The 26,822-nt window shown below is 41.5% G+C and overlaps 1 protein-coding gene across 3 annotated transcripts in view; it reads right to left on the bottom strand.

The window, feature by feature from the left end:
- Positions 1 to 26,822, bottom strand: part of FHIT (fragile histidine triad diadenosine triphosphatase) — a 1,786,389-nt gene that overhangs the window by 1,730,117 nt on the left and 29,450 nt on the right. For all 3 annotated transcript variants that reach the window (XM_075550745.1, XM_075550742.1, XM_075550743.1), the window contains exon 2: positions 5,507 to 5,555. The gene's annotated coding sequence lies outside the window, so the exon portion shown is untranslated. The remainder of the gene's footprint in view (positions 1 to 5,506; positions 5,556 to 26,822) is intronic.

Raw genomic sequence — 26,822 nt, 5'->3', positions numbered from 1 at the left:
CTTTGTCTGGCACCAGGGTTTCTACTCTGCTGTTGCGGGCACTACAGGAAACTGGTCTGCTGTTGCTGACAGGTGGTGAGGATCCTAAGGATATTAGTAATAAGATATAGAACCCGTTGCAAACCATTGCCATGGAGCTGGTTCTGACTAATAGTGATCAAATATAGGGTTTCTGGGGCTGGAAACCTTAATAGGAGAAGACAGCCACATCTTTCTCCCAAAGAGCTGCTGGTGGTTTTGAACCACCAACTTTTAGGTAAGCAGCCCAATTCTTATCCCACACCCCACCATAGTGCCTTGGGATATACTTGGGATAGTACTTCCAAACCTACAGCTATACAACAGACACCAATATGCTGCCCATCTATAAAAGTGAGGTGCTACACTACCTACAGCAGGAAGTAGATGTTTAGATAAGAAAACAAAATTCTGAACAGCAAATGTCATATTAATTCCAAGAAAGACAAAAAGTTTTAGGTCAATGAATGTATAACCACCTAGGGTAGCCAACTGACTCTGAAAGAAGGGGAAAAATACATAATCACAAAAATGTAATCTATTGATTTAAAGAAGCACTGAGATTGAAGCTAAGGTAGGATGCTCTGGGGAGTGTCGGTGGTCAGAATGAGGAGTGTCCGTGTATTGCTAAAGTTGGTGCATCAAAAAGGACAGTATAAAAGAACATGATTTAGAAACTGAGATGTGGACTGCAGAAATGCAGGCTGCATAGGTGCTGATTCTGGGTTGGGGATCGGGTGGAAGGAGGGGGCGGATATTTCTATTTACCAACACTTGCGTGGTAAATTTTAGTGCTGTTTTATGTAAACAATGTGGACCCCTTTTATGATAAACATAAAAAGTGATTTTGAAAATAAAATTCGTAACGTGCAGAAATATTTCTTTGCATTTTTTCATATGCTTGCATTAATGTAGTTTTTCAACTAATTTTCATATGCTTGCATTAATGTAGTTTTTCAACTAATCCAAAGTTAGCTTTAAAAAACACCAACAACAACAACAAAAAATTAAATTAAAAAAAAAACACCAACAATGATATAATCCTGCCTGCTGTGCCCCCAAATTCCCAGTTTTTGAACCAACCAGGAACCAGCCATTGAGCTGAGCAGCTAGGGTGTTTGAACCATGGCCCCCGTGGTTTACAATCCAGCATTAGCCCCACAGTACCGCCAGGGCTCCTTGCCAGTTTTTAAAAGTGTATCTTGAATACCACGTCCCTGGGAGACAGTCCTGGCAACACAATGGGTTACACATGTGGCTGTTCACCGCAAAATGGGCGGTTCAAATCCACCAGACACTCCTCAGGAGAAAGAGAAGGCGTTCTACACCCCTAAACAGTTAGCGTCTCGGAAACTCGCAGGGGCATTTCTACTCTGTCCTATAGGGTTGGTTGGCAGTGAGGTTGTATTTCTGTTTGTTTGTTTGCTTGCTTAAGGCCCCTGGAAAATAACCACTGGGGCATAGTGGTTATGCTTTGAGCTGCTAAGCATACGATCAGCAGTTCGAAACCACTAGCTGCTCCAAGTGAGAGAGACACGGATTTTTACTCCCATAAAGAGTTACAGTGTGGGAAACCCACAGGAGAAGGAACTTGATGACAGTGAGCTCTGGCTCTAGCACAGTACATATACCCCCAACCACCTCACTGCCCTCGAGTCACTGCTGAGTCAGAGGGACCCCCGTGGGCTTTCGAGACTACAAGTGCTTACAGGAGTAGAAAGCCCAGTCTTTCTCCCATGGAGCTGCTAGTGGTTTCAGACTGCCGACCATGTGGATCACAGCCCAACACATAACCATTACACCACCAGTACAGAGAAGCCCTCCCAAAACATTTGTTGAATTGAATTGAGAATGTGATGTCCGGAAAAAAAATCTATAAAGAAAGAAGCTCCTTTGAAGAGTCAAGGTCCTGACAGGGAGCAGATGGCCCCTTCACCTGAGGCTGTTGAGGTGAAGTTCATCAAGTAGGTCATCACCTTTCTGTTAGCAGCTGCGCTCCTAACCATTGCACTACCAGGGCTGTAGCTGGGGGAGGTCAGTGGCCTACAACTATCAAATTGGGGGCATTAAGCACCCTGGACTTACAGAGGTCAAGAAATGGCACAGCTACCAATAGTGGAAAGTACTATCTCTTTAGAAGAAAGGCCCCCAACAAGAACTGCGGCCTTCCTTAAGGGGAATGTAGTCTCTGCCAACCTATAGTGATCTAAGGGAGAAGACAAGGAGACACTCTTCTGACCTCTCATGCTCGGCTCTTTGGTGCCTTCCCTGGGATTAACCAACCAGAGAGTCTGGAAGCACAGGCCAGCCTCCTGGGGCACAGAGTGGTTTACCCAAGAAAGGAGTGGTGCACAAACACAGACTATCATCACACTTACCATGAAGTTTTTGTTTTAAATTTTACCTCCCTTTCTTACTCAGCCGCATAAAGCAAAGCCCTGGTTTTTTAATCTGTTTAATAAATAAATATGGCACTTTAATAATAATAAAACCCCAATGCTATATAGTACTCGATAATTTACAGTGCATTTTCATAAACACATTATCATCATGTGATCTTAAAAACAGCCCAGAGCAATAGATAGGGTCTGATTTACCCATTCGTCCTGATTTTACAAGTAAAGAAACCGAGACCTTAAGAGAAGATAGCTAGCATGCCCAGGGTCACTCAGCTAGCCACCAACAGACCCTACACAAGAGCACAGGCTTCCTGACCATTCAACTACAGCTCTTTCCACTGTGATGTGTGTGTGTCAGGATGGCTGGGTGGGGGGGGGGGTGTGGGGGCGGGTCATGAACCAGCTTTGTTCTAGGCACTGCACAGAACATAGAAGCCATTGGCAAGGAGACCCAAGAGAAAACAGAGGGCACTTGCCCATTTCATTCTTAGAAAAGCCATGCCAGGTTGAAGTAAATGAGCTTTCAATCACATTCACCCATCATGATAAAGGAGGTATTCAGTAGGGCGAGCAGGGTGTTCCAAAGGGGAGAAGAAGTCACAGGGGAGTAGAAACATATTTCAAGTATTGCCATTTGGTTTTGTTATTTTTGTTTTGAGGGCAGTGCTGGGTGAAGAGGTGGTCAGAATCACTGGCCCAGGCCACAGAGAAATGAGAGCCCCGAAATCTCTCTGTGTCCCAACTTTACCCCCACAGACCTTCTCGGGAATTTACAGAGGCAGCAAGGAATGACTTCCTAACAAAGAACAAAATTCCTCTGGAGTCTAGCAAGTGGCCCATTTTTGAGAGACAATTTGAGAGCTCTGCACTTTTGGAAATCTGCTGCAAAACATGAGGCTATTTATAGATGATAAAAAAAATCAATGAATAGTATTTTAATTGTACACCTTCTGATATATCCTGATTCATTCCAAATCTACCTCCCCAGTGTATAAACCATGTCATCAGGGCTCTGTGGTTGAGGGCAAAGGAAGCCAACTGGCTAATTTAAGAAAGAGAAATACTGGAAAAATAATGGAGGGTCAGAAATTCCATGGCAGGCTAAATATATAGCTTGGAAGCCATCGGTAGTCAAGACAGACCTGGAAGCTAGGAGATAGGAACTGCTACAGGGGTCTCATAGCAGGTACGCTGAGAGCTGGATGCTCCATAGGAGAACGCTTCAATATTCAAATCCCTAGGAAGGAGCATCCTCTTGACCAAGCTTGTAGTCAGGCAGCCATCCCAAGGCTAGGGAAGGGTAGGGCCTTGGATGGGTTCCTCTATGGTTAACAACGGGCTTTCCTCCAAAATGCTTTGACTATAGGAGTGAGTAGTTGACCACGCGCAGCACAGAAAAACTTTCTCTGATACTTCCAAAACTGCAACTTGACAACTTTTCAACAAATTACCCAGTAAGCAAGATAAGTCGAGGTTTCCTTGTACCTGCTTACTACTCTGTAGTGAACACTTCACCACCGCCACCCCCGATAGCAAAGATGCGGCTTGTCTATATGGCTCCCATGCATCTTTCTCCCACCTGCACACCTGGAAACAGAATCCGCGCCCCTGTAAAAAATAGTGAAGTTGTCCACTACAAATGTAGTAAATAAGCAGAAGGAATCCTGTACTTACCTTGCTGTTGGGTAATCCAGCCAGGACATCACTTATCAATATTACCTGAACGCTCCCTTGTCATTTTATTCCTCAAGAGACAAAGTAGAATTTCCCTCCTTTGTAACAACATGCTCATCTTCAAAACATTCTTGTACCGCTCCTAGAAATAATATACTTTCCAAAAATATCTTATTAATAAACCCACGAGGATGCTAAGGATCATGCTGGTGGTGATAATGTTCACGGTCATATTAGCGAGAGCAGCCCCAGCCGACATCATGGGGCCAGGCACGGTTTTAAGCCCTCAACACATTTGAGCTCCAAAACAAAAATTCAATGCAGGTGTTTTTGCAGCCCTGGTTTCACTATTTAAAGGGGGGCTTTCTCTCCTTTTCCTCCAAAGTCCTTCTTCACCCTCACAATAATCATTGAAAACCCAGGACCCAACGTGGACTTGCCGTGATGTTCAGAATACCTTAAAATACATAAAATAAACAAAAATGGTTTTTCGACTTTAACGTAAGTGGTCTCAGACATGATCACTGTAATGAAAGCAACCAGAGGAGCACCTAAAATTGTCAAAAACATAATTGATGAGAAAAACAAATATAACATCATGGCATATTTCACCCGGGCCACCAAAGACTCTTGATGAAACTGCAGCCCTATAATTCCCCGGAGTTAATTCTTTAAATTAAAATACGTCACGCAGAACAGAAATTAAACAATGAATCAAAGATCAATGCTGTACAGCCAGGATGTTCATAAATATACCAGGGGGGGGAAAGGAAACCATTACATTTTTTTCCATGTAAAAATCAGCTCGATTGTAATAGGTACTTTTACAGGCTGAACAGGTATTTTCCCATTGCTCCCAGATGGGAAGTTCCATTCCTGTAACTCACTTGGGATCCACAGTGACTGAGTCCAATGAAATTAGCTACACCAGACGGGCTGGCTTTTCCCCTTTCTGCAAAATTAGCAGCTCCACACAACTGTGCAGCAGACTTCCACAATGCAATACATTTCATCCAGCCCAATTGAAATGCCACTCCGCATTTTGTTTTAAATGCTTTCTTTGGCCAGCTGTTTTTATTTAACTATTGACCAGAAGTGGAACAAGGGCTTTCTTTTTCCATCTAGTATTACTCTTAGTAAACTTAGCGCCGTCGGAATGTCTCAACTGCTGGGAAGAAAACGACAGTCAGCAAGCACACAGTTGCATTTGGCTACCCTCAGCACATCGTTTTACTTCCTCCTGCGCTCTGCTAACTGTTGCGCAGCACTTTTGCCTATGAGGGAGGACAAGCAGGTGGTTGAGGAAGTTGTCCCGTCAGCTATATCTTTAATCCAAGTGTTTAAATCTCTGAATAAAAGAAAAATCAATGTGGAAAAGGCAGTGTTTGTCAAGGCCAGGTAATAAATACACTTACCTTTACAGCCTGTTCTCGGTGGATTTCCCTTCTTTGGTGAGCTTCAAAGCTGCGAGGAGATAAAAATGAAAGCGCTGAGTGGTCTGTGGGTGAAGCACCCAATTTTTTTCTTTCCACATCTCTCAGCATAATTTCCATATGCCATAAGATATACTGCTAGCCACTGATATAACATGTGCCCTGCTGAACAAAGCATCAGAGAAGCTGGGTTACATGAAGAAGAAGGTGGCAGAAGGATGGGAGGGAGGTTGACTTAAAACCTGCAATATGCAGATGACAAACCTTGCTTGCTGAAAATGAGGAAGAATTGAAACGCTTGCTGATGAAGATCAAAGGTTGTGGCCTTCAGTACGGATTACAACTCAATGTGAGGAAGGCCAACATCCTCACAACTGGACCACTATGCAACAGCATGACACATGGAGAAAAGGTTGAAGTTGTCGAGGATTTTTATTTCTTGCTTGGATCCAGCAAGTCGAGAGATCAAAAGACATGTTGCATTAGGTAAATTGGCTGCACAAGACCTCTTTAGAATATGGGAGAGCAAAGATGTTACATTTAGGACTAAGGTGTGCCTGACCTAAGCCATGTAGTCTCCATTGCATCATGTGCATGTGAAAGTTGGACACCGGATAAGGAAAACTGTACAAAAATTGATGCTTTTGAATTTGTGTGCTAAAGAAAAACATTGAAAGCACAATGCTAAAAGTACAAACTGATCTGTGTTGGGCAAAGTCAGGCCAGAGTGCTCCTTAGAGTCAATGATGGCAAGACCTCGCCTTACATACTTTGGACATATTGCCAGGAGAGGCTAGTTTCTGCAGAAGGACACCTTGTTTAGTAAAGTGGAAGGTCAGAGAAAAAGAGAAGCCCCCTCAATGAGAGGGACTCACACAGTGGCTGTGTCAGTGGGCTCAGACATAGAAACAATTGTGAGGATGGCACAGGACTGTGGGGGGTTTCATTCTGTTGTGCACACGTTCACGATAGATCGGAGCCCACTCGTGGTGGCACCACCAACACCAGCCACAAAGCATTTGCCCCACCCCTGCAGTGCAAGAGGTCGAGACAGTCTTCTGCCAAACCAGGTGGCCACATCTTCCCAGAACTGCATCAAGCAAACCCACAAAACTGCCGGCAAATCTTTGGGGGTGTAAATACCACAACAGAATGAGAACAACTTATAAGGGGCCATGAAGGGAAATCAAACTAAGTATTAGCATGACACATTCCATGTGACCCACCACTTCATTTTTTTAATCTCTTTTATTGTCATGTCTACACACTCTATTCCCATTTCCCTTAAACAGTTTTGGCTGAGGGAGCCAGTGCCATGTATGAGTTGTATGAACCTCCTAATGCATCCCTCACCACTTCCCTCCGTAAGTGTACACAGGCGTGCTGACAGGTACGCCAGAGGGCAGTTTCTGCTCCCTAGAAACCCACAAAAGAGCAGAAAATGCAACTTGACATTTTCAATCAAGCCTTGGCTTTTAAAATTCAGCTCCATATGACCCAAACAGATTATGTACTGACCATACACCAGTTACACGTTAAGAAGCCAGGAATATTAGAATTGTTTTATGGAATAGTAATAATTTAAAGTTTCAATGGGTGAGGGCTAATTATTCTAAGAATTACCGTATTGTAACTTTATAGTATGAAGAAAAAAATTGAAATGCGTTGGTAAGTCCAAACAGGTGCATAAAGTTCTTTTTTAGCCTCACTTTAGTGCAAAAAGTCAGGATTTCACAATGATTTAAAAGCAATATACAATGAGTCAAAATGATCAAAATAAAGGAAGGCACTTGAGAGTGAGCTCCAAAAGCTCATGGAAAATGGAACTGAAATACAATGGACTTGTTCAAGAAACCTTCTGGAGCTCCGGCATACTGCATGGCATCTAAAGCTGTGCAATAACACAGAGACCAATAACCTTGTCCTCCTTCATAGCTAGTTCTTCACATTCCCTCCCCAGAGAGGCTGGAAACATCCCACTACTTTGTGATTTTCCCCCATGGTGCTCTCATTCCATTTTCCCCTTCTTTGTCCTAAGTGACAGTTTTCCACCAAAAAGAGACCAAGCAAGACTCAGAAGATGTGATACAAACCTTGGAAGGCTGATACAGAAGATAAAGCTCCTTGATGAGGTAGTTTCAGAAATGTCCCTTCTCACTGTATTATGGGACAAGCATACATCATATTGTAATTTATAAAATCTGAGAGATGTATGGTTTTAGAAAAATGGAGATTATTTCCACTTCAAACAAAGAGATTTAAAAGAAAAGAAAACTTAGCCAAGTTCACAATACTGGAAGCAGTTCTATATGAAAAGATAATGGATATAAGTTTACCAGAGTAAAAGACATAAGTTTCGGACCTCACCAAGATTAACAAAAGCAAACAGCCAAATACATTGCTGTAAAAACACAGAAAAACGTAGATTTAAAGGTAGATTTAAAATAAACCAGAGAGAGAGAGAAAAAGTTCCCAGCCCAAAAATGAAAATTGTCATCAGCAGAAATAAAATCAAGACAATAAAGGAATCACATGTCCAGAATACTAAGGAGAAAACAAATAAAATTCTAAAGCCATGCTAAAGTGACCATTCAAAATAATACGAAAAATGTTATAAAAAACCAAATTGTTTAATATTCACAGCACTTTATTCTCATGGAAAGAAATACTGAAGGGTATTCTTGGATAAGAAAGAACTAATCTCAGAATAAAGGGGTGGGAAAATATGAAGAAACAGTAACAGAAGATATCAACAAACATAATGACAAATCTTGTCATTTTATTAATGTAATTGGTTTAAAAAAAGAAAGAAAAACCTCACTGCTATTAAGTCAACTCTGACTAGCAGTGACCCTGTTAGTAACTGGTAGTTAGTAATATTTACTAATGTCTGATTATTTTTAAGTAACAACAAGAAGAGCCAATTTTTCTTTGTATTTAAGTGCCCTGCAGTTGGTTCTGATTCAGTACAACAGAATGAAACACTGCCCTTCCTGTCTCGTCCTCCCCACTGTTATGTTTAAGCCCATTGCTGCAGCCCTGGTCAATCCATCTGGTTCAGAGCCTTCCTCTCTTTTGATGGCCCTCCACTTTACAAAGCACGCTTCACAAAGTCCTTCTCCAGGGACTGGTCTCGCACGATAATATGTCCAGAGTACAAGAGACAAAACTCTTGCCATTGTTCCTTTCAAGAAGTAATCCAGCCTTACTTCTTCCAAACTAGATTTGTTAATTTTTCCACAGTCCCTGGAATAGTCGATATTCTTGTGTTAGTCTGGGTACTTTAGAGAAACATCCACAGAAACTCATGTATAAGAGAGAATTTTACATAAAGGTTAAGTGCGCACCAAGAACACATCCCAACCCAGTGCTGCCCAGCCCACAAGTCCAATATTAACCCATTAACCCATATTTCCAACACTAATCCAGAAAGCCCTCCTCCATCTCACAGAACACACACTATGATGCTGACTGCAGGAGGAAAGCCGAGTCAGTGAGTGTATAAGCATCTCAGCGCTGGCAGGCATGTCCACACAGCTGCTCCAGCACCCAGGGCTGCATCAGGATATGTCCGTGTGGCTTCTCCTCAGGGATGTCTTGCAGGAAGTGAGCCTTGCCGGCTGAAGCAGGAAACTGGCTAAGGCAGCTGCACCCTGATCCGACCATCACAAAGCAAGAGACCCGAGAACTCGAAAAGCAAGGCTCACTGAGCCATTTATCCCTCCGCCCTTCAATTTACCCCACATTTATCAGTCAGGTTGGCAAAATACCCCAATTCTTTGCCAAAAAATATACCTAAATCATGTGTAAAGATTTTCATTGTCCAACTTTTGCATGCATAATGACATGGCTCAAAATACCATAACTGAGTCAGGTGCATCTTGGTCCTCAACATATCTTTGATGTTTCACATTTTAAAGAGCTCTTCTGCAGCAGATTTGACTAATGTAATACATTGCTTGTTTTCTTGACTGTTGCTTCCATGAGTGTTGATTATGGATCCAAATAAAATTAAATATTTGGCAACTTCAATATTTTCTCAAATTATCATGATGTTATCTATTGATCCAGTTGTGAGGACTTTTTCTCTTTATACTGTGGTGTAATCTGTACTGAAATCTGTCATCTTTGATCTTCATCACTATGTGCTTCAAGTCTTCAACATTTCCAGGCCGCAAGTTTGTTCCATCTGCATAGCACAGGCTGATAACGAGTCTTCCTCCTGATACCCCATTCTTCTTTATAGTGTCCAGCTTCTCAGGTTACTTGCTCAGCACACACTTAAAAAATACAACTTGTCACATACTTTTCCTAATTTTTAGGGTTTGCAAGTGAGATGATATTAAAGTAGTGAATCACAGTCAAATGGAGGAAAGGATGAAAGGAGTGAAGTGTTTAGAAGAATGATTGATACAGGCAGGGAAGTTACGAGTGAGATCCATTCCAAAGTGTGACTTTAAATCAAATTTGTTAGTAATTCCAAACAGGTACATATACCTTGTTTTTAGACTTATTTTAGTGCAAAAAAAGATTTTTTTTTATTGACTTAAAAACTGCATGTAGTAAATGATATACAATGAGGGCAAAGTCAACACTAAATGATCAAGGTAAAGGAGACACTTGAAGAAGCATAAGAGTTGAAGACAACAAAGGTAAATATGACTGGCTTCAAAAAGTTCATAAATATATGGGACTAAATGCAGTGGACTTTTTTCACAAACTTTCTGAAGCCCCTTATACTATTACATATTACTAGTATAAAAAATCTGTACAATAATAGTAATGACATCAGCCTACGAGTGGATAATAGATCCTCAAGCCAAGCAGGTCTAGGACAGTTAACGAGACTGCATCTACAAACATGCTAGGGAACTTCAAAAAGTTTTTGGAGAAATTCAACTATCTTTTAAATTTTTTTCTACCATTTCTTGAAGCCCCCTCACACTATATGTGGTACAAATATAGTCATACATATAATAGTGGATGATCAGCATTTTCTCTTTATGTATATAACCAGAGACCCTTTCATGTGTGTCTACAGAAATGTTGACAAAAATTCTAATAACAGCATTTCCTGAATAGGGCAAAACAACTAGAAAAAAACTAAGTATCTATCAAGAGTAAAACAAACACATTTTTATATAGTCTTATAATGGTATATTATACAGCACTGAATAGATTCAATAACCCAGTCACACATGTCAACATGACCACCTCTAAAGTACATGGTGTAGAACAAAAGAAATGTTACATAAGAGTACGAGGGGTTACCCCCCCAAAACGGAAAAGAGCTCCAGGGGTGGGGCTTTCATAGTGCACATCTTTCCTGCTAGGCGTGCATCGAGCACCTTGCTCTGAGTCAGTGAGCTCAGGGGTGTTACCCGGGAGGTTCTCTCTGGTACAGTGAATTTTTTAAATTTTAAAAGCAGTTTCGCCCGATCCTCATTTTTTGTGATAGCCAATTTAAGAGAATAGTGTGCAGCTATATAATTTTGTATATTATCTAAACCAGTGAAGGGAATGAAATAAAAGAAACTCAAATCTATGAATAAATGAAGTAGAAAAGAAAGCACACTGACATAGAAATACCCCCCAAATACTTAAAATAAATCTAAATATTACAGTAATCATAGTAAATTGATTGAATGCACATATTAAATGTTTTTCTGAACACTTTTATCAATATTGTTTTGTGATGCTTATAAAAATTACAGTACAATATATTGATACAAATTATTTGAAAATAAAGGTATGGTAAACTATAACCAAGCAAGTAGTAATCAAAACTTACTCAAAGTTAATCAAACAAGTATTAAAGAAAAGTTAGCATTAGATAAAATGGACAACCATTATAAGACAGTGAGTGTTACATTAGTTATTTATGGCTACCTGGGCCTGTGCCATCTTCATGACCACTGTTACGTTTGCGACTTGCATCCTGCTGGTGAAGGTCGAGGACTACAGCTTTCAGTGTGCTTGTGTTAGACGGTGACAAAAAAAAAAATCGACACATAATTGGGCCAATAAACTGCATCATTATACTTGCAGTGAAAATGTCAACAATTTCATTCTACTGGGATCCACACTCAAAGCCCATGGAAACTCCAGGTAAGTATTAGACAATGTATTACACTGGGAAAACCCGCTGCCTCTTTAAACAAACCCCTCCTTAAAAGATTTTAGTGGACACCCTGCTAGAAGATCTTCATGACCCACAACCAATCAATGTACTGCCCAGACCCCTTAAAAATACTGGTCTAAGTGAAGCAAACTTCTTTCCCAAACATAGAAGAGTGCTCTGATTGTGAGTCATCTTCTCCCAGTTGAAGCCTGTCTCTAGGAACCATCGCCAACCCCAACCTGACTCGGGGCAACTTTGCCCAGAAATAAAGGATTTGTTTCCATTGCTGCACTGGGCACCCCTCGCTGGCCTGGCACACCACGTTAAGGGATTTGTTATTGATATTTAATTCTTTAACTTCTAACTATAGTCATAGGAGAGAAGTCTGTTCGTTCAAGTACAAGAATAAAAACACTGTATAAATTCAGTCCTTATTTTAGGTTTTTATGCTAGGTTCAGTGAGCTGTTACTGCAGACAAATTATTGCAACATTCTTTCAAATTATAGTCAATTTTCTACTAAGAGAAGATTCCTAAACCTTTGCTATGTATCAGTGAAAACCAAGCAGTTGGAAAACATAGGCCAGGGTAAATTACCTGCTAATAATGGAATGTTTTAAATATATGGAATTCTTTGACAAGATGTATACTGATTTAAACCTACAAAAGAAATAGAAGTAAACACCAAAACATGACACTTCTAAGATGTAGCAAAGTTTTCATTTAATTTATGTTCTTATATTTCTTTTTTTGTTTATCTTTTTTATTTCTTTTTTAAAAAACATTTTATTAGGGACTCCTAGAACTCTTATCACAATCCATGCATACATCAATTGTGTAAAGCACATCTGTACACTCTTTACCCTCATCATTTTCAAAGCATTTGCCAGAATTTGTGAAACTGTATTTAGGACTCAGGGGTGATCAGAATAATTCTGAGTATATTATTCCCCTGGACAACTGTTCACTATCGACAAAACATAGGTGAAAGTCTTCCACTAGCCCATAAGTCCCAGCCTGATAGAGATCATGTCTATGTTGTCCGTAATGAAACAAACAAGCCCTAAGACAATGAGTCCAACACATAGCATAGACTCAATAAAGTTTTCCAGATAAAAGAACAATAGGAAATTTCAAAAACTTTAAAACACCTCTCTTTCCTGAAACCGACACTTCGATGGCCAGATACACATGTGCAGATATACAAAATATACTATTCTTACAAAATAAATACTCTTGCCACACCTGTTCGATACTGTCATATTTACCAGACATTGGCAGAGTAAATTTGCCAAGTCACCTAAGCTCTGAAAAAAATCTTTAGGTGACATCTAAGAAGTGGAATACCAATCAGCCAATAATCAGCTTCCGCATATTCATAACTCTATAGGCAAATCAAATTCCATAAAACCTTGGGGAGACCGAGACCTGGCTGGGTTGGTGCCCTGGCTGCAGGAGTCAGTGGCTTTCTCTGACCACCTAGATGGGACTGGAGAGCCCAGGGCGAGTCTAATCCCAAGGAGAGATGCCGACAATGTGACATTTGCACAGGGTTGCCCTACAGCGGCCCCAGCATGTTTTCTCAGAATGGGATGACATTTCCAGTCAAACCGATTTGCTCCCACCAGAACAGACCCTTCTCAACTGCTAATCACCTGGGTTTCAGGAAAAGAGGCTCTTCTTGGAGAGAAACTGAGTCAGGGTCAACGCAGTGTTAAAATAATCCATTTCTAAATTTGATCAAACCAGACATTCTGTGTTGAACCTCATGCATCACCTTTTCATTTTCAGAAAGACATCAGGTAGCCTTAGTAAAACAAAACAAAACAAAAACAGTTCTCATTTGAGCAAATTCCGATTCTTGGAGCATCCACTCTGAGTACTTTTCAATGAATGCTGAAACAAATTACATAGCGTGGCTACCAAGAGGCATGAAGACTGGGTGTGGGAGCACTGGGTCCTCACTAAACTCCTGCTGCCTGGAACTGCTGTCCACATGCAGGCCGGCCCAAGGACACAGGGCCGCCGCTGCTCCTGCTGCGTCAAGCTTACCAGAGGTCACCTCTATTATATATAGTGCTGCTTCCCCCTGAAGGAAAGAAACAGAGAGGTCTGATACCACCACCTCCTCACTTCTGCAGTTGCCAACCCCAACTCACATGTGTCTGGCCAAGCAGCCTTAGGAGGAGATCAGGAGGAGAAGCCAACCTCCAACCAGACTGAGCCAGCCTCCCTCAAGGTCTCAGTGTGCCTGGTTAGAAGCTGCTCCAGCCCTGAGCTCAGGGTGCCGGGCTCTGCTCTGCCAGGCCCTCTCCAATGCAGGGTCAGGCAGCAGCCTGAGCCGCTCTGGCTCGGGGCCCAGTGCTCCGATGGCCCAGCCGCGTCACTGCGGAGAGGGAGGCTGATTGTGCCCTCCTCTGAACTCTCCATCTGGAAGACTCTCTGGCCTCTTTCCCTCTCATTTTTAATCTGACAGACACTGCTGGACAGGGAAACTCAGAGCAGACCAAAGTTCACTTTCCCTTCCCCACTTCTCGGCTGGCATAATCATGGGGGCAGAACGGGGTTGGCATGGACCAGGATGCCAGGAATTAAATGAGGGTCCCTGACCACTGGATCACATTAGTCCTGCCTTCCAACGACTTAATTAGCCCTCCTCTTCCTGGCACACCCATGTGCCTGTGGAACCCAGGAGTTTCCGAGTAAGATGCCAGGCGCACAGCAAACCGTCTACAAAACACTGGTTGGGAGTGGTGGTGGTCAGTCGGTAATGCCTGCTGGCTCATGGCTTTTCCACACCAGCCAGTTCTGAGCGCTGGGCACCAGCCGCAATGGTCCTGCTTCCCTTACGCATGCAGACAATTCTAGCAGTGTTATTCTGGGTAGAGATCTAGCCACCAGTGCAATTTGGAAGCAAAATGATCTTAACAAACAGTGGCAGACTTGACAGACAGGCCACTGGGGAACCAAAAACAAAGGATGAAAGGGGAAAAAAAGGAAGAGATGACACAAAATGGAAGGCAGCGCATGAACGCCCTGAAGAGAAATGAGGATTATGGGGCTCAATGCCCCAGTTCTCCAACTCTGAAGTGAGCTTTGAGCCTAACAGCAGACTCTGGGATGGATGCAATAGAGGGAAATCATGAAAAGGGGACAGGGTAGCATCTGTTGGGAATGTTGACGGTAGGAAAGCCTGAGCAGCTGAGTAAGTCCGACAGCAACATGTGAGAGATTTCAAAGGACAATGGAGCCTCAGTTCTGGCCTATTTTATACCTCTTGCACTCTCGGGCCACACCAAAATCTGCTATTTTTCTAAGAAGACATTGACAGATACAATGGAAATGCTGAATACAATTTTTCCTTCTGCATTCATTATCTCTGGCCCTTATCCACAGGCCTATTGCAGACTAAATTGGATTTTGGATCACTGGTACTGAGGCGCTGCAATTAATTAACAATAGAAACATAATATTTATATCCATGCCTAACAACATCTGACATTTAAACTATTCTGCCAGTCGGGCAAATTCCATTCGACAAATTTTCATTTTAATGAACATGACAGGCCACAGTTTACATGATAGGCCAAGAGGCAGAACAGAGTTGATCTCTTGGCGTGTGCTTCCAAGGGCCAGCCATTCTGCCAAGGACACAAGCAAAGGACAGTCACAATCGCACAAACAGCAGATCTCCAACTCCACCCAGACAGACCATGGAGTACTGTACCCTGGCCCCCAATAGGGATCTTGGAATGAAACTGTCTTTGTTTCCTGTGCGAGCTCAGAATTAAATACCTACTGCCCCTTATGGCCCACTGGATAATTTTCCTATCTTAAGGCTGTTGACATTTTCTTTGGGGTACTAAAATCCCTTAGTCCTTCCTAATTAAAAAGTGATAAACGTTTTGCAAGGCGTCCAATAACGTGCAAAGTACACAAGAGTTGGAACTGATGCAGCTTTTTCAGTTGGCACAAGGCTGGCCTTCCAGATTTTACCAGATGGTCTATTTCTGCAAGTTCCTAGTCCCTGACTCAAGTGAGGGGGCACTGATAATACGATGCTGAAGCAGAGACTGTCTTCAAATGCTATCTTATTTTGCTTTGTACTAACACCCAGAGCTGAACAACTTTTCTTGCTGCAAGTTTCAAATCTAAAGAATTTTCACTTTTCTGTGAGTCACTAATCCAAGAACCTCCATCCTCAGAAGAATCAAGAAAATTTGCTAAAATCCAATGTAAGGGAACTCTCTCCCAACCTAACTTCCTACTGGCCCTCCATTGGATACTGGTCTAAAGAAGACTGAGATCGATCAAGAACATTGGTCTAGAAAAATATGTGTTCTAAATCGTAACCCCTGCACCTGTAGTTAAAATTCTACTTGGTAATGGGTTTTCCTTATCATGTAAATGGGTAAAATTAGTGTGGTACGTGTCTTAAATCAATCTTTCTAAAAAGCTGAATAAGCCAATAAGCCAGCAAACACTAACAGGAAGACAAAGGCTACATGATCACCAAGGGACCAAGGAATGGAATCTGTACAAAAACAAAGACCATCTCCCAGAGCCAACAGAGAAAGCGCATTCTTCTTCACATAATCTAGCATCTCAGATTACTTGTTCATCATACAGATTGCATCAGTATGGCGAGAGGATACAACCCTGACACACTCCTTTCCTGATTTTAAATCTGATCCATGTACAAGGTCCTCATGAGTACAATGAAGTGTTCTGAAATTCCTAGTCTTCTCAGATTTATCCAGAGTTTGCTATGATCTACATAATCAAATGCCTTGGCAGAGTCAATAAAACACAAGTAAGCACCATTCAGGTATTCTCTGCTTTCAGTCAAGATCCAGCTGACATCAGCAATGATATATATCCCTTATTCCACAGTCCCTTCTGAATCTGACCTGAACCACACTGGCAGCTCCTGTCAAGGCACAGCCGGAACCATTGTTGGATGATCCTCAGCAAAATTTAACTTGCATGTAATATAATGATATTGTTCTATAATTTTAACATTCTATTGGGTCAATTTTCTTTGGCATGGGTACAAATTTGGATCTCGTCCAGTCAGTTGGCCAACTTGCTGTCATCCAAATATCCTAGCATAGATGAGTGAGTGCTTCCAGAGCTTCATCAGCTTGTTGAAACATTTCAATTAGTATCCCATCAATTCCTGGGCCATTGTTTTGGGCTATTGCTGCCAGTGCAGCTTGAACTTCTTCCTTCAGCACCATTAGTTCTGATTCATATGCTACCTACTGAAATTGTCAACTACTTCTTCCTGGTACATTGGCTCTGTGTACCCTTTCCATCTTATTTTGAAGTTTTCTGCATTGGTCAATATTTTGCTCACAGAATCTTTCAAGATGGCAACTCAAGGCTTGAATTTGTTCTTGAGTTCTTTCAGTTAAAGATATGCTGAGCATGTTTTTCCACTTCAGTTTTCTAACTCTAAGTCTTTGCACATTTCATTAAAGTATTTTACTCTGACGTCCTGATCTGCCTTTTGAAATTTTATGGTCAACTCTTTGACTTCATCATTTCTTCCATCTGCCTTAGTTACTCTACAATTAACAACAGCAAGTTTCAGTGTCTCTCTGGCATTCACGTTTATCTTTTCTTTTATTTTCTGGTCTTTTTTAATCACCTTTTTATTTCTTCATAAATTATATCCTTGATGGCCTCCACAGCTCATTAGGTCTCTGTCATTAGTGTTCAATGCAGCAGATCTGTTATTGAAATATTCTCAAAATTCAGGTGGGATAGACTCAAGGTCAGGTGGTGGCTCTTGTGGACTTGTTTTCGTTTTCTTTAGTTTCAGTCTGAACTTAACTATGAGTCACTGATGCTCTGTCCCACTGTTAGCACTTGGGCAGGTTCTAGTTGCAGATGTAGAGCTTCCTCCACCAGACGACGGAGACCTGGTCAATTTGACTTCTGTGCATTCCATCTGCAGAAATTTATAGTCACTTGTATGTTATTGTATTTGCTATGAACAAGGCAGTGTTCTAAACAATTCTATCTTGTCATCTCCAGCTTCATTTCTATCACCAAGAGTATGTTTTCCAACTGCTGATCCTTCCTCTTTGTTTCCAACTTGTCCATTCCAATCACCAATAATTATCAACGCATCTTGATTGCACCTGTTAGCAATTTCTGACTGAAGACACTGAAGAACTCTTCAATTTCTCTACCACTAGCTTTTATAGATGGTGAATAAATTTGAATAGTAGTCATAATGGTTGAATTTCCTGATTATGCCATTCCTGACATAGTAAGCCACATGATTTTCTGATTCAAAATGGCTAATACAAGTCAATTTCAGCTCACTAATGCCTAGGATATCAATCTTTTTGTGGTCCATTTCATGTTTTTGAAATCATTTTATGGGGGGCTCGTACAACTCCTATCACAATCCTACCATCCATGCATTGTGTCAAGCACATTTGTATATTTGTTTGCATCCTCATTCCCAAAACATTTGCTTTCTACTTGAGCCTTTGGTATCAGCTACTCATTTTTCCCCTCCCTCCCCACCCAACCTCCCTCACAAACCCTTCATAATGTATAAATTATTATTATTTTGTCATGTCTTGCACTGTCTGACATCTCCCTTCATCCACTTTTCTGTTGTCCATCCTCCAGGTAGCGGGAAATATGTAGATCTTTGTGATCGGTTCCCCCTCTGTATCCCATCTTCCCTCCACCTTCCTGGTATCGCTACTCTCACCACTGGTCCTGAGGGGTTCATTGTCCTGAATTCCCTATGTTTCCAGTTCCTATCTGTACCAGTGCACATCCTCTGGCCCCAAAGTCTATCTGTGGTATTCCCTCAGGATTTCCTTGCTCTGCTCTCCTTGCTGTTCTGTTGCACGACCTTAGTATTTTGTTTCAGGTTGGTGAGGTCAGATCAGGCGCAATTACCATACTGCGTCTACAGTGTTGTCCCCGGTAGGGCTATGGGTCGGTGAGGAATGTCGTGTCTCATACTGGGACCAGCCATATGATCCTCTCTGTGCATTGGATGCTCTGAGCAGGGATATCGTCCTCAAGGCTTGGTGGGCCAGGATGTGCTTCACTCTCTCTTCCTCCCCCTTCATTTGCTCCTGTGTAGTATAATCAGACATGTCCCACTCCATGGGCTGTAGCGTTAGTGCTGTGCTCTGGAGTAAAATCTTCTGGGGAGAGGGAGGACTGTCCGTGTAGTTGGGATTGGGGCTGGCTCCTCAGACTTCTCTACTGGTTCCCTGCTTGGAGCACTGGGTTGATGTCTGGTCCCTCTTTCCCTGTGGTGACATAAACAATAACCTCCCCTTGGGTGGGTTAGTACCCTGATCCCCTGCTACCCATTTTCCCCCCTCCTTTTTAGTTGGCTACCATATGTATTCCTGGACTTGGTCTGGCCCCTACCATAATTCCTGGACCTCACCCCAGGAATGTTTGTATATTGTATCTTTTACCCTATTCCCCTTTTGCATTTTTTTAAGCTTACCTCAATGGACTCATGTTTTACATGTCCTTTTGTGCTTGGCTTACTTCACTTAGCATAATTTCCACCAGTTCTTACCATGCGGCAATGTGCTTCATGCGTTCATCACTGCTTTTTAGGGATGCGTAGTGCTCCATTGTATGCATGTACCACAGTTTTTTAATCTACTCATCAGTTGATGGAAATTTGGGTTGTTTCCAACTCCTTGCATCTGTGAACTGTGCTGGGGTGAACATGGGAGCACAGATGTCTGGCCTTGGTTTGTTTCTAGCCATTTTGGGGTATATGCCCAGTAGGGGGATTGCTGAGTCCTACAGTAACTCAATTTCCAAATGTCTTGAATATCACCAAATAGATTTCCATAGTGGCTGTACATACCTACAGGTCCATCAGCAATAGATGAGAGTTCCTATTTCCCCACAGTCCCTCCAACACGTGTTGCTTTCTGATTTTTTGAACTGGGTTATCTTTGATGGTGTTAGCTGGTATCTCATTGTTGTTTTAATTTGCATTTCTCTTATGGCTAATTATCGGGAATATTTTCTCACATGTTTATTGGCCATTTGAATTTCTTCCCTTGTGAAACTTCTGTTCACGATCTTTGCCCACCTCCTCAGTGGGCAATTAGATTTTTTCTTTTGGAAGCTAGCAGAGTATTGTAGATTTTAGTAATAAGATCTTTGTCTGATGTGTCATTGCTAAAGATGTTTTCCCAGTCTGTGGACTCTCTTATTACTGTCTTGGTGAATTATTTCAATGTATACAGGTGTTTTATCTTGAGTGTATTCCACCTGTCAATTTATGACTCATCTATATTTGTGTCCTTCCCTATTTCTGATAGCCTATGTATTCTCTGTGCCAAAGTTCTCAGGTTGGTCACAATTCCCTCATTGATGGCCCTAATAGTTTGGGGTTTTACCTCAAGGTCTGTGACCCACCTCCTTTATTCCTGTACATGGAGTGAGGTAAGGGTCTTGCTTCATTTTTCTGCAGGTAAATATCCATTATTTTCCAGCACCACTTGTTGAAGAGGGCATCTGCTTCCCATTTGATAAGTTTTGGGCATTTATCAAAGATCGGTTGTGTGTATGCTGATGATTTTATTTCTAGGTTTTCAGTTCTTTTCCATGAGTCAGAGATTCTGTCAATATCAATACCATGCAGTTTTGACCACTGTGGCTGGTAAAGCAAGCCCTCCCTCTCTGTCCTTCTTCTTGAGGAGTTATCTGCTAATTCTGGGCTTTTCCCATCTCCATATTAAGTTGCTAATCAGGTTTTTCATTTCTTTGAAGAAAGATGAGGGTAATTGAATCAGGATTGCATTGAATTGATATAGTACCTTGGGCAGAACTGACAACTTTACTATATTGAGTCTTCTAATCCATGAACATGGGATATCCTTTCATTTGTTGAGGTCACACTTGGTATCTTGTAATAGTGTTCTGTAGTTTTTCTCACATAAATCATTTGTTCTTTTATTCAGGTATATCCCTAGATATTTAAATTTGTGCTTGGCTATTTTGAAAGATACCACCTCTTTTATTTCTTCTTCTGTGGTCTTATCTGATGTGTATAGCAGTGTAATGGACTTCTGTTTGTCCCTCTTGTATCCTGTCATTCTGCTAAATGCTTCCACTACTCCAGTTGTGGAGCTTTTAGGATTTTCCATATATAAAATCATATCACCTGCAAATAATGATATTTTGACCTCTTCCTTCCCCGATCAAATATCTTTGTTGTCTTTTCTTCACCTTATGCTGTTAGCTAAAACCTTCAGCACGATGTAAAATAAGAGCAGGGACAGTTAGTCTTTGTTGGTTTTTCATACATAGTCAGCATTATCTTGAGGAATTTTCCTTCCACTCCTATCTTCTTGAGTGTCTTAAGCAGAAATTTGTATTGGATGTTGTCAAATGCTTTTTCCACATCTATCCATATTATCATGTGGTTCTTATAGTTTTTCATGTCAATGTGGCAAATGATTCTAATGGTTGTTCATATGTTGAACCATCCCCGCATCTCTGTTATGAATCCCCCTTGGTCATGGTGGGTTATTTGTTTTATGTACTTTTGTGTTCTATTGGCTAGTATTTTGTTCAGGATTTTTGCATTGATGTTCAAAAGAGATATTGGTCTGTAGTTCTCAATTCTTATGAGATCCTTTCATGGTTTCGGTATCGGAGCTATACTAGCTTCATAGAAGGTGTTTGGGAGTTTGCCGTCTTTTTCTGTGTTCTGGAAGAGTTTGCGTAGGATTGGTCTAAGTTCTTCCCTGAACACTAAGTAGAATTCTCCTGTGAAGCCATTTGGTCCAGGGGATTTTTTGTTGGTAATCCCTTGATAACCTTGTCTATTTATTCTATTGCTGTGAGTCTGTTGAGATTCTTGACGTCCATTAGGGATAGTATAGGGAGGGATTGTTTTTCCAGAATTTGTCCATGTCTTCCAAGTTGTTGAATTCATTGGAGTGAAGTCCTTCGTAGTACTGTGTAATTATCCTTTTTTTAAAAAATTAGGGTCTGTTGTAATGTCCCCTTTTTCATCTCTCATCCTTGCTATTGAAATTTTTTCCCTCCTTTCTTTGGTTATGTTTGCCAGCAGTCTCTTGATTCTGTTTATCCTTTCAAAGAACCAACTTTTAGCGGCATGAATTTTTTTCCATGGTTTTCTTATTTACCCTCTCCTGAATATCAGTCCTGATTTTTATTATTTCTTTTCTTTTGCTAATAGTAGGATTGTCCTGTTGACTCTGCTGCAATTGCTGTAATTTCATGCCAGCATATCAATCATAAATCTCTCTTCCATTTTCATGTGTGCATGTACTGCTATGAAACTTCCTCTGATAACTGCCTTTGCTGTGTCCCATAAGTTTCAATATGTCGTGTTCTCATTCTCATTGGTTTCTAGAAATTTCTTAATTTCCATATCTGATCTGGGCCTGTACACACTCCTTTTACAATAGTTATTCATACTTCAATTGTTTGCTCTTGTTTTCTTCATCTTCCTTTTGTTGATTTCCAGCCTTATGGCACAGTGGTCAGAGAGAGAGGTCTGTATGATATATATGTGCTTACATTTATGCAGATTTGCCTTATGCCGCAATATGTGGTTTCTCTGCAATTACATGTCATGTAGGCTTGAAAAGAATGTGAATTTTTTTGTATCCGGATGAAGAGCTCTGTAAATATCTATCAGGTCAAATCGTCTAATTGTAGTGTTTAGATCTCTAGCCTCCTTGTTGAGTTTCTTTCCCTGTGATCTATCTTTCTCAGAGAGTGGTGTATTGAAGTCACCTACTGTAATTGTTGAGGCTGTGATTGCTTTCTTCATCTTTTGAAGCGTTTGGTTGACATATTCAGCAAGGCTTTCATTTGGGAATTTATGTTTAACATGCTTAGTTGTTCTTTGTCTACCATTCCTTTGAGCATTATATGTTGTCCCTCGTTATGTCTTTTTATGGTCTGCACTTTGAGGTCAATTTTAACTGAGATTAGGATTGCAAGCCATGCCTTTTTTTTTTTAATTGCTGCTTGCTTGATATACCTCTCTCCAGCCTTTGATCCTCAGTCTATTTTTGTCTGTAGTCTTGAGAATCTCATGTCTCCTGTAGGCAGTAGATTGATGGGTTGTGTTTTCTAAGCCAGTTTGCTAGCCTCAGTCTTTTAATGCCTGAGTTCAGTTCATTGATATTCAGGGTTATTATTATCTCCATCTGTGGACTCTCTGACATCATCTTATACCTTTTGTGTTAAGGGTTTTCCTACCTCCCATTCTTATCAGTGTGTTGTGCGTGTGTGTGTGTTTCATTCTTGAATTCTCTCCGCCATTAAGCCAATGCTTTCTTGGGGTCTGTTTTCTATTTGCTGTCCTCTGGGTGGTGTTCTATGTCTCTTATTTATCCTTGGTGATTGCTGTACTTCTGCCCATACTGGGTCGGCAAGGATCTTTTGTAAGGCAGGTTTTCTTCTAACGTATTCTTTGTGATTTTCCTTGTCTGGGAAGACTCTTGCTTCTCCATCTATCTTTATAGATAATTTTTCTGGATAGAGTAATCTTGGGTTTGCGTTATTTTCCTTCAGTTCTTGGAATATGTTGTTCCACTCTGTCCTCTTCTTCGTGGTGTCTGCTGATAGGTCTGAGTATATTCTTATTTGGAAAACTTTATATGTGATTGCTTGCTTTTCCCTAGCTACTCTCATGGTTTTCTCCTTTCCCTCAAAGTTTCACTATTATGTGTCTTGGTAACCTCTTCTTGGGATTCAGTCTAGCTGGTATTCTTTCAGACTCCTGAATGGTTGCCTGGTTTTCATTCATTAAGATGGGGAAGTTTTCCTCCAAGAATTCTCTCACTATTGTTGCACATGACTTCCTTGTTGTGTCTTTCTCCACTAATCCAATTATTCTGGTGTTGTTCCTCTTCGTAGCTCTTGCTTTCTCAGACATAGGTCTTAGGTTGTCTTCAGCTTCTTGGTTGATCTTATTAGATTTTTGTTCACGTTTGTTAAAGACTGCTTGGCTGTCCCCTAGGTCACTGGTGTGGTACTCTGCCTCCTCCACTTGATTGGCAAAGTTCACGAGTCTGCTACTGTTTTTTTATTAGCTCTAAGCTCTTATATTTCCCTTGGTTGTATGGTCTTTAGTACCTCTATAATTTCATCCTTTTTCTGTATTGGTTCCCTCATATCCCGTATGACTCCAAGCAGCATTCTGAAAATTTCTTTCTGTGGCAGATCAATGTCTGATTCTTCTACACATGCCGTTAGGTTCAGGACATCTTCTTTCATTTCCTTTTGTTTCTGCAGTTTTTTCATTGATGTAGTTGGGACTAATGGCTATTTGCATTGCGTTGTTTTAGAGGAGCCAGGTGCCATTTTCCAGGGAGTCAAAGAGCACTGGCTCTCTCTGGGAGACTCATAGGAATGCTTCTTTGAACTGCCTGCAGCTGCTTTCACTATAGAATTGGCCTATCACTTTATCCTCCTGTGGCTTCACTCTTTCCCTAGTCAACCAGTATTCTGCTATTTGGAGGGCAAGTTGGACGGTCCTCTCTGGGGACACTGGTTGGGTGGTTGTGGACCCACAAGGATGGTGCTATACTGGGTGATCTCACAAACCATGATGATGTGGCCCACAGCAGCTTGAGGCACTGCAGAGGGCATGCGAGCATGCCTGCTGCAATGGGAGTGCCGCAGAAACCTGGTGGGTTGCCCGCTTTGATGTAGAGTTTTGCGAATGGTGGGCAGAATTTCCCTGGTCAGGTAGATCACTATGGAGGTTGGGCAGAGGTGCCCACAGCAGCGTGGATTGTTGGTGAGTGTTGGCTGAGCTGCCTTAGGCTGTGTGAGGCACTACAGCAGGAAGGGGGAAGGTTCCTCAGTCACATGGGACCACAGAGGATGGGCAGAAGCACCCACAGCCACACAGGCAGGATTTTCCCCCAGAAGAAGGTGGGTGGGATTTCCCCCGGAAGAAGTTGGGTGGGATATCTCCTGGTGGAGGATGGGTGGGCTTTCCCCACCCTGTGGTTACACTGCAGAGGGTGGAGCTCTCCCAGCTGGGTGGAGGACAGGTGTAAATTCCCTAGGCTAAGGGAAGTGGTCTGGAGGTTGGTAGTGGTGAGTGAGAGAAAAGGGAAGAGGAAAAAAAAAGTAAAATAAAAGAACTAAGCCCACTGAGGCTATGGTGGGAGAGCAGAGAGAAAAACAACAATAACAATATGGCTGAGCCCCGTTTCCTGACTGTGGAACTGGAAGGGGTTAAACCCTGCCCCGAGGTGGCGGCAAACGTTGGCAGTGTTGAGATCAAGTCACTGCGCTGGCTCCAAATGATCCCACCTCCGGTTGAGACAGTGGCTGGGCTAAGGTCAAACCCTAGCTGGCCTCCCCTGTCCCAGCTCCTCAAAGCCTAGTGGATCTGTGCCTATTTATCTTTATGATGCTCCTCCTGTGACCTGGCAGTGTGGAATTTCCTTCTTAGTAACTCTCCTGGGCTGATTTCTGCAGAGTCCCTTGGTTCATCTAATTTTTTTGACAACTCATAATTTTACTAGCTCCACTCCCACAGGCTTTATTCCATTCACATCATCCTGATCGAATCTACTTCGAGAAAGCAGATTCTCCTTAGTCACCTTTTGCATACTTCTGGCCTGAAAGGTCCATCCCCTAACACTTTCTGAGACAAGGTTCTGCTTTCAATCATTAGACCTTCAGTGTCTGAAAATGTTTCCAGGTTATGAGTAAGGTTGGTTTTCACGGGTTTTTACCTCTGAGGTGGGCACCAATTTTCTTCTTTGTAATCTGTTCTTAGTCTAGATCGATGCTGAACATCGATGATGTTCACTTTGGGTGACCCTGATGACATTTGAATTACCAGTGACATAGCTTCCAGCATCACAGCAACATACAAGCCACCACCATAATTTGAAGACATCAATTCTTCTTTAGTCTCTGTTATTAATTGTCCAGCCTTCCCTTTAAAAATAGCAATGGTTGGACCAAGTGCATCTTGATCCATGCAGTGACATTTTTGTCTTTTAAGTACATCTTTTGTAATAGATTTGGCCAGTGTGATATATTGTTTGATATCTTGACAGATGCTCCTATGGACATTGATTTTGGATCCAAGTAAAATAAAATTCTTAACAACTTCAATATTTTCTCCAGTTTTCCTGATGTTTATTTCATTTAAAAGCTTAATAGACATGGGAAGAAGATCAAGTCAGTGGAAAAGTAACAACATATTAATGGGATCCCTTCTTTTAAATGAACCTTTCCTTCTACTTTTGACAGCAGTTTTATTTTCAAGTAATTTACAAATCATATAATTCAATAGTTCAATCATTTAATAATATCACGTAGAATTGTACAATCACCCCACATCAATTTTAGATCATCCCTCCTCCCCCAAGGTCAAATCACCTTTAAGATGATTCATGCAATCACACTCCATTCTAATACTCCCTCTCACCTCCTACATTAGCTACTGCCAAAATCCCCTTTACCTCCTATCTGCCCCCACAAAAATATTTTAATTAAAATAAAATTACATTTAAAAGTAATACTTCTATGATGTACGGATTTAGTTCTTGGATTCCAATGATAGCAACTGAAATAAACATCTTCATAGTGGTTCATCCTCAAAACACAATTTTGAATAATGTATGATAACTATGCTCCATATTGCTTTTAAATGCAGCTATGGTACCAGAACAGGTAAAGGGATGATGGCATTTCCACTATTATAATCTTGGAGTCAATGGGTTTCCAGCCAAATAAATGGCAATATTCATATAGAGCATGGAGCCACACAGGCTATAATAACAATTGTTTTGTGTTTGAAGGTTTCATATGCTCTACCACATGTACAATATTACAAGGTAAGGCTTATGATGAACTCTCTTTCACATGAGGGAAGGGCAAAGGGAGTTAAGCTCTCAATCACCCACCAGGAGGTGAAGTCCTTCGCTTGAGGTCACAGAGGTCACAGGCAGGGAAGTGCCAGAGGTGAAGCTGCAAATCCCACCCTGCCTTCCTCCGAGCCTATGTTCAACACAGCAGAGTGACATGTGATGGCATCCACAGAGGAGACAGCATGGGACAATTTATTCCTTCTGGCAACAGTCAGAATATCTTTTAAATATCAGGTAGAAAACATTTTCAGACCAGCAGATGCTTATTTAATTTT

The sequence above is a fragment of the Tenrec ecaudatus genome, chromosome 5, assembly GCF_050624435.1.
Source record: "Tenrec ecaudatus isolate mTenEca1 chromosome 5, mTenEca1.hap1, whole genome shotgun sequence".
NCBI classification, from domain to species: Eukaryota; Metazoa; Chordata; class Mammalia; order Afrosoricida; family Tenrecidae; genus Tenrec; species Tenrec ecaudatus.
The sequence above is the reverse complement of the archived record's forward strand: the minus strand, read 5'-3'. Positions and strand labels throughout refer to the sequence as shown.